Genomic DNA, 9372 nt, shown 5'->3' on the forward strand with positions numbered 1-9372 from the left:
TCTTCGGGCTTCACTTAAGTAACCCACCATTGTGGTTGACCCGGCCCCTCCTGGGTGGGTCATATCTGGTAGTCATATCCCCAACAAAACCCTTCTCCCATCTAGGGAGAAGGTCAAGTAAGAAGAAGGACGAGGGGGGCTCTCTCCTCCTCTCTCCCGGTGGCGCCGGAACACCGCCAGGGCCATCATCATGTGACGGCGATCTACACCAACACCTTTGTCATCTTCACCAACATCTTCATCACCTTCCTCCATCTATCTACAGTGGTCCACTCTCCCGCAACCCGATGTACCCTCTACTTGAACATGGTGCTTTATGCTTCATATTATTATCCAATGATGTGTTGCCATCCTATGATGTCTGAGTAGATTTTCGTTGTCCTATCGGTAATTGATGAATTGCTATGATTGGTTTAATTTTCTTGTGGTTATGTCGTTGTCCTCTGGTGCCCATCATATGAGCGCGCGCGTGGATCACACCATAGGGTTAGTTGTATGTTGATAGGACTATGTATTGGAGGGCAAGAGTGACAGAAGCTTCAACCTAGCATAGAAATTGATGCATACGGGATTGAAGGGGGGCCAATATATCTTAATGTTATGGTTGGGTTTTACCTTAATGAATGTTATTAGTTGCGGACGCTTGCTGATAGTTCCAATCATAAGTGCATAGAATTCCAAGTCAGGGATGACATGCTAGCAGTGGCTTCTCCCACATAAAACTTGCTATCGGTCTAGTAAAGTAGTCAATTGCTTACGAACAATTTCTCAACTCCTACCACCACTTTTCCACACTCGATATACTAACTTTATTGCTTCTTTACCTAAAACAGCCCCTAGTTTTTATTTACGTGCAATTTATATTCTTGCAAACCTATCCAAAAACGCCTACAAAGTACTTCTAGTTTCATACTTGTCCTAGGTAAAGAGAACATTAAGCGTGCGTAGAGTTGTATCGGTGGTCGATAGAACTTGAGGGAATATTGTTCTACCTTTAGCTCCTCGTTGGGTTCGACACTCTTACTTATCGAAAGAGGCTACAATTGATCCCCTATACTTGTGGGTTATCAAGACCTTTTTCTGGCACCGTTGCCGGGGAGCAATAGTGTGGGGTGAATATTCTCGTGTGTGCTTGTTTTCTTTATCACTAAGTAAGTTTCATTTGTTGTTCTAATTTGTTCTCTATCTTTAGTTATGGATATTGAACACGAAATACCAAAAAAATTAGGTGTACCTACTACTCATAGAGATGGGGAACCTCCTAAAACCCTCGATGTTGGTTATGTGAAAAATATTATGTACTACTTTGATAATCCTGAGAAAACCCCATTCAATTATGCAATGGGAGACATGTTGGATCAACGTGAATACTTTAGGGATTATCGCTTGACTCAAACAGGGAAACTATTATGGGATCAAATTCATATGTTGCATTGGTATGCTCGGGAACTATGCTTGAGATATGACTATACTTGTTGCTCTAGGATGAAGGCTCCACACCTTCCCTTTTCATGCAAATTTAATGATGATAAAACCTTGGCATCTTATGCTAATGGTATATATGATTACTATGATGTGTAACAAATAGAAGAATTTGTTGCTTTTATGTGTGCTTATGAAATTGAATCTTTGTTTAAAGAGTGTGAAAATCTTGATGATGCTGTTTACAGACCTGAAAATTTTGCTATACTTAAATATTGCTATGAGAATTATGAATTCAATTCCGATATTGATGATTTTATTGATAGAGTCTCCGCTGTCCAAGAAGAGACTAATATTTTGCAGGAGTCTATAGAAGAAGAAATTAATGACATTGTGAGCTCATTGGATGAAAAAGATGAGGAGGAGAGCGAAGAACAAAAGGAGGAAGAGCGGATTGATCACCTGTGCTCACCTTCTAATGAGAGTAACTCTTCAACTCATACATTGTTTAATTTCCCTTCGTGCTTACCGAAGGATGATTGCTATGATGACTGTTATGATCCCGTTGGTTCTCTTGAAATATCCCTTTTTGATGATGCTTGCTATGCTTGTGGCCAAGATGCCAATATGAATTATGCTTATGGAAATGAACTTGCTATAGTTCCTTATGTTAAACATGAAATTGTTGCTATTGCACCCACACATGATAGTCCTATTATATTTTTGAATTCTCCCAACTACACTATATTGGAGAAGTTTACCCTTAATAAGGATTATATTGATGGGTTGTGTTTTACTATTACACATGATGATTTTGATAGATATAATATGCATGTGCTTTCTGCTCCTACTTGCAATTATTATGAGAGAGGAACTACATCTCTGCCTCTTTATGTTTCCAACACGAAAAAATTGCAAGAAACTGTTTATACTATGCATTGGCCTTTACTTTGTGTGCATGAATTGTTCTTTTATGACATGCTGATGCATAGGAAGATAGTTAGACTTCGTCATTACATGATATATGTTACTTTGTGCTCGCTACTAAATTACAAATCATTGTTAATTAAAATTGGCTTTGATATACCTTGGGATCCGGGTGGATCCATTACTTGAGCACTATATGCCTAGCTTAATGGCTTTAAAGAAAGCGCTGCCAGGGAGACAACCCAGAAGTTTTAGAGAGTCATTTATTTTTGTTGTGTGCTTTTATAAGGTTTAAAAATAAAAATAATGTGCCAAGGTTTCCCTTTAGGATGTTTACAATGCTTGTTGGTTTGTGCGGTGCAGGACAGAAACTTTGGCTGTAGTGCGCGATTTTACATTTTTTTTACTGGAACGTCAAACGGTTCTGAAACTTTTTGCACTGTCTTTATATACAATTTCTTTTATTTTTACTAATTTTGGTAGAATTTTTGGAGTACCAGAAGTATGGTGAATGTTCAGATTACTACAGACTGTCCTATTTAAGACAGATTCTGTTTTTGATGCATAGTTTGCTTGTTTTGATGAAACTATCGATTTATATCAGTGGATTAAGCCATGGAAAATTTATATTACAGGAGATACAATGCAAAAAAAATATTAATTGGTTTTCAACAGTACTTAGAGTAGTGATTTTCTTTATTATACTAACGGATCTTACCGAGTTTTCTGTTGAAGTTTTGTGTGGATGAAGTGTTTGAAGATCGAGGAGGTCTCAATATGAGGATAAGGAGGAGAGACAAGAGCTCAAGCTTGGGGATGCCCAAGGCACCCCAAGTAAATATTCAAGGAGACTCAAGCATCTAAGCTTGGGGATGCCCCGGAAGGCATCCCATCTTTCTTCAACAAATATCGGTATGTTTTTGGATTCGTTTCGTTCATGCGATATGTGCAATCTTGGAGCGTCTTTTGCATTTAGTTTTCATTTTTATATTATGCACCATGCTGGTATGAGATAGTCCTTGGTTTATTTATAGAATGCTCTTTGCACTTCACTTATATCTTTTGAGTATGGCTTTATAGAATGCTTCATGTGCTTCGCTTATATCATTTGAAGTTTGGATTGCATGTTTCTCTTCACATAGAAAACCGCCATTTGTAGAATGCTCTTTTGCTTCACTTATATTTGTTAGAGCGTGGGAATATCTTTTGTAGAAAGAATTAAACTCTCTTGCTTCACTTATATCCATTTAGAGAGTTGACAGGAATTGGTCATTCACATGGTTAGTCATAAAATCCTACATAAAACTTGTAGATCACTGAATATGATATGTTTGATTCCTTGCAATAGTTTTTTGATATAAAGGTGGTGATATTAGAGTCGTGCTAGTTGAGTAATTTTGAAATTGAGAAATACTTCTGTTGAGGTTTGCAAGTCCCGTAGCATGCACGTATGGCGAACCGTTATGTAACGAAGTAGGAGCATGAGGTATTTATTGATTGTCTTCCTTATGAGTGGCGGTCGGGGACGAGCGATGGCCTTTTCCTACCAATCTATGCCCCTAGGGGCATGCGTAGTAGTACTTTGCTTCGAGGGCTAATAAACTTTTGCAATAAGTATATGAGTTCTTTATGACTAATGTGAGTCCATGGATTGAACGCACTCTCACCCTTCCATCATTGCTAGCCTCTTCGGTACCGTGCATTGCCCTTTCTCACCTCGAGAGTTGGTGCAAACTTCGCCGGTGCATCCAAACCCCGTGATATAATACGCTCTATCACACATAAACCTCCTTATATCTTCCTCAAAATAGCCACCATACCTACCTATCATGGCATTTCCATAGCCATTCCGAGATATATTGCCATGCAACTTCCATCATCATCATATACATGACTTGAGCATTTATTGTCATATTGCTTTGCATGATCGTAAGATATCTAGCATGATGTTTTCATGGCTTGTCCTTTTTTGATGTCATTGCTATGCTAGATCAGTGCACATCCCGGTACACCGCCGGAAGCATTCATATAGAGTCATATCTTTGTTCTAGTATCGAGTTGTAATATTGAGTTGTAAGTAAAAAAAGTGTGATGGTCATCATTATTAGGGCATTGCGCCAGTGAGGAAAGGATGATGGATACTATGATTCCCCCACAAGTCGGGATGAGACTCCGGACTTTAAAAATAAATAAAAGAGGCCAAAGAAGCCCACCAAAAAAACAAAAAAACAAAAAATGAGAGAAAAAGAGAGAAGGGGCAATGTTACTATCCTTTTACCACACTTGTGCTTCAGAGTAGCACCATGTTCTTCATATAGAGAGTCTCTTGAGTTATCACTTTTATATACTAGTGGGAATTTTCATTATAGAACTTGGCTTGTCTATTCCGATGATGGGCTTCCTCAAATGCCCGAGGTCTTCATGAGCAAGCAAGTTGGATGCACACCCACTTAGTTTACAGTTTGAGCTTTCATACACTTATAGCTCTTAGTGCATCCGTTGCATGGCAATCCCTACTCCTAACATTGACATCAATTGATGGGCATCTCCATAGCCCGTTGATTAGCCACGTCGATGTGAGACTTTCTCCTTTTTTGACTTCTTCACACAAACCTCCATCATCATATTCTATTCCACCCATAGTGCTATGTCCATGGCTTGCGCTCATGTATTGCATGAGGGTGATACGTCTCCAACGTATCTATAATTTTTGATTGCTTCATGCTATATTATATTCTGTTCTGGATGATTAATGGGCTTTCTTATACACTTTTATATTATTTTTAGGACTAACCTATTAACCGGAGGCCCAGCCCAGAATTGCTATTTTTTTGCCTATTTCAGAGTTTTGCAGAAAAAGAATATCAAATAGAGTCCAAACGGAATGAAACCTTCGGGAACGTGATTTTCGGAACGAACGTGATCCAGAGGACTTGGACCCTATGTCAAGACATCAACCAGGAAGGCACGAGGTAGGGGGCGCGCCCCCCCCCCCCCCCCCCCCGCCCCCCCCCCCCCCCCCTGGGGCCCATGTTGCTCCACCGACGTACTTCTTCCTCCTATATATACCTACGTACCCCCAAACTACCAGATACGGAGCCAAAAACCTAATTCCACCTCTGCAACCTTTTGTACACATGAGATCCCATCTTGGGGCCTTTTCTGGAGCTCCACCGGAGGGGGCATCGATCACGGAGGGCTTCTACATCAACACCATAGCCTCTCCGATGATGTGTGAGTAGTTTACCTCAAACCTTTGGGTCCATAGTTATTAGCTAGATGGCTTCTTCTCTCTCTTTGGATCTCAATACAAAGTTCTCCATGATTCTCGTGGACATCTATTCGATGTAATCTTCTTTTGTGGTGTGTTTGTTGAGACCGATGAATTGTGGGTTTATGAACAAGTTTATCTATGAACAATATTTGAATCTTCTCTGAATTCTTTTATGTATGATTGGTTATCTTTGCAAGTCTATTCGAATTATCAGTTTGGTTTGGCCTACTAGATTGATCTTTCTTGCAATGGGAGAAGTGCTTAGCTTTGGGTTCAATCTTGCGGTGTCCTTTCCCAGTGACAGTAGGGGCAGCAAGGCACGTATTGTATTGTTGCCATCGAGGATAACAAGATGGGGTTCATATCATATTGCATGAGTTTATCCCTCTACATCATGTCATCTTACTTAAAGCGTTACTCTGTTCTTTTGAACTTAATACTCTAGATGCATGCTGGATAGTGGTCTATGTGTGGAGTAATAGTAGTAGATGCTGGCAGGAGTCGGTCTACTTGACTCGGACGTGATGCCTATATACATGATCATACCTAGATATTCTCATAACTATGCTCAATTCTGTCAATTGCTCAACAGTAATTTGTTTACCCACCGTAATACTTATGCTCTCGAGAGAAGCCACTAGTGAAACCTATGGCCCCCGGGTCTATTTTCCATCATATTAATCTCCCATCAACAAGCTATTTCTGGTGCCGTTTTTATTTCACTTTATTTACTTTGCATGTTTATCATAAAAATACCAAAAATCTTATCTTATCATATCTATCAGATCTCACTTTCGTAAGTGACCGTGAAGGGATTGACAACCCCTTTATTGCGTTGGCTGCAAGGATTTTATTTGTTTGTGTAGGTGCGAGGGACTCGTGCGTGGCCTCCTACTGGATTGATACCTTGGTTCTCAAAAACTGAGGGAAATATTTACGCTACTTTGTTGCATCACCCTTTCCTCTTCAAGGGAAAACCAACGCAATGCTCAAGAGGTAGCAAGAAGGATTTCTCGCGCCGTTGCCGGGGAGTCTACGCAAAAGTCAACATACCAAGTACCCATCACAAACCCTTATCTCCTGCATTACATTATTTGCCATTTGCCTCTCGTTTTCCTCTCCCCCACTTCACCCTTGCCGTTTTATTTGCCCTCTCTCTCCGTCCTCCTTCTCTTTCCCTATCTGCCTCTTTTTGCCCATTTCTCGTTTGCTCATTTGGTTGGAATAGTTGTTTACTTATTGCTAAACAGAGAACCTAAGATATATGGATCCTCATCCTCTTGCTAATATTTTTAAGAGATCCAATTATGATGAACCAATTGCTAGTGAGTTTTGTGCACTAGATTATCTTTATGAAGTTTTGCTTGAAATTCGTGAATCTGAAAATTGTGATGAAGTACTTTATGGAGTGATTCATGATGGATCTTTGAATAAAAAGCATGATTGCAATGATAATAGTATAAATTCTATTAATTTCAATTGTGTTAATGATATGCAAAACCTCAAACTTGGGGATGCTAGTTTTGCTATGACTACTATTTGTTGCAATGATCATGATTGGGGTGATTCTTCTTTTGATCATGAAAATTTATTTAAGCCCCATGATGAATATGAGATTCATAATAGTGTTTACAATATTATTGAAAGTGGGTTTGGAAGAGTGTCAACTTTAGATCCCACATATTTGGAGAATATTCAATCTTATGAAGTTTTTGATAAAAGTGGGTTTGGAGAGGTCATGACTTTAGTTAATGTTAATCCCACTATTTTGGAAGAGTGTCAACTTTGCATACATGTGGATCATGTTAAGAATATGTTTTGTGAGAGCTATATTTTTGAATTTGCTTATGATCCTACATGTAATTATTATGAGAGAGGAAAATATGGTTGAGGAAATTTTCATGTTACTAAATTGGCTCTCGTTATGTTGAGATTGCTATTGTTTCTTTCCGCTTCCTTGCATATGCTAGTTTTTGCTTGCCTTGATAATTTGTTTGCCTATAATATGCCTATTCATAGGAAGTATGTTAGACTTATATGTGTTTGTCACATGTTCTATGATGCTCTCTTTGTGCTTCAATTCTTGTCTTTCATGTGAGCATCATTAAAATTATTAATGCCTAGCTAAAAGGCTTTAAAGAAAAGCGCTTGTTGGGGGAGAACCCAATATTTTTACTTACTGTTATTGAATAAATAATTTATATAGCCTCTGTTTTGGTTGTGTTTTTTGTGTTTAATTAGTGTTTGTGCCAAGTAGAACCGTTGGGAAGACTTGGGGAATGTCTTTTTGATCTTGTTGTAAAAAACAGAAACTTTAGCGCTCACGAGAATTGCTGTCATTTGTATTTGGAAAGTGATATTTAGTTAATTTTTTTTGCAGATGATTAATAGATAACTTCCTCACGTCAAGAAATTTATTTTAGAATTTTTGGGGTGCGAGAAGCTTGCGTTAGCTACAGATTACTACAGACTGTTCTGTTTTTGACAGATTCTGTTTTTCGTGTGTTGTTTGCTTATTTTGATGAATCTATGGCTAGTAAAAGAGTTTATAAACCATATAGAAGTTATAATACAGTAGGTTTAACACCAATATAAATAAATAATGAGTTCATTACAGTACCTTGAAGTGGTGTTTTGTTTTCTTTCGCTAACGGAGTTCATGAGATTTTATGTTAAGTTTTGTGTTGTGAAGTTTTCAATTTTTGGGTAAAAGATTTGATGGATTATGGAACAAGGAGTGGCAAGAGCCTGAGCTTGGGGATTCCCATGGCACCCCAAGATAATCTAAGGACACCTAAAACCCAAAGCTTGGGGATGCCCCGGAAGGCATCCCCTCTTTCGTCTACTTCCATAGGTAACTTTACTTGGAGCTATATTTTTATTCACCACATGATATGTGTTTTGCTTGGAGCGTCTTGTATTATTTGAGTCTTTATTTGTTAGTTTACCACAATCATCTTTGCTGTACACACCTTTTGAGAGAAACACACATGATTCGAATTTATTAGAATACTCTATGCGCTTCACTTATATCTTTTGAGCTATATAGTTTTTGCTCGAGTGCTTCACTTATATCTTTTAGAGCACGGTGGTGGATTTGTTTTATAGAAACTATTATTCTCTCATACTTCACTTATATTATTTTGAGAGTCTTAAACAGCATGGTAATTTGCTTAAATTGGGAAATTAATCCTAATATGCTAAGTATTCGAGACTAGTAAAAAACTTTCTTATGAGTGTGCTGAATACTAAGAGAAGTTTGATGATTGATGATTGTTTTGAGATATGAAGGTAGTGATATTAAAGTTGTGCTAGTTGAGTAGTTGTGAAATTGAGAAATACTTGTGTTGAAGTTTGCAAGTACCATAGCATGCACGTATGGTAAACGTTATGTAACAAATTTGAAACATGAGGTGTTCTTTGATTGTCTTGCTTATGAGTGGCGGTCGGGGACGAGCGATGGTCTTTTCTTACCAATCTATCCCCCTAGGAGCACGCGTGTAGTGCTTGGTTTTTGATGAGTTGTAGATTTTTGTAATAAGTATATGAGTTCTTTATGACTAATGTTGAGTCCATGGATTATACGCACTCTTACCCTTCCATCATTGCTAGCCTCTTCGGTACTGTGCATTGCCCTTTCTCACATTGAGAGTTGGTGCAAACTTCGCTGGTGCATCCAAACCCCGTGATATGATATGCTCTTTCACACATAAACCTCCTTATATCTTCCTCAAAACAGCCACCATATC

Source organism: Triticum urartu, chromosome 3 (assembly GCF_003073215.2).
Source record: "Triticum urartu cultivar G1812 chromosome 3, Tu2.1, whole genome shotgun sequence".
Taxonomy (NCBI): domain Eukaryota; kingdom Viridiplantae; phylum Streptophyta; class Magnoliopsida; order Poales; family Poaceae; genus Triticum; species Triticum urartu.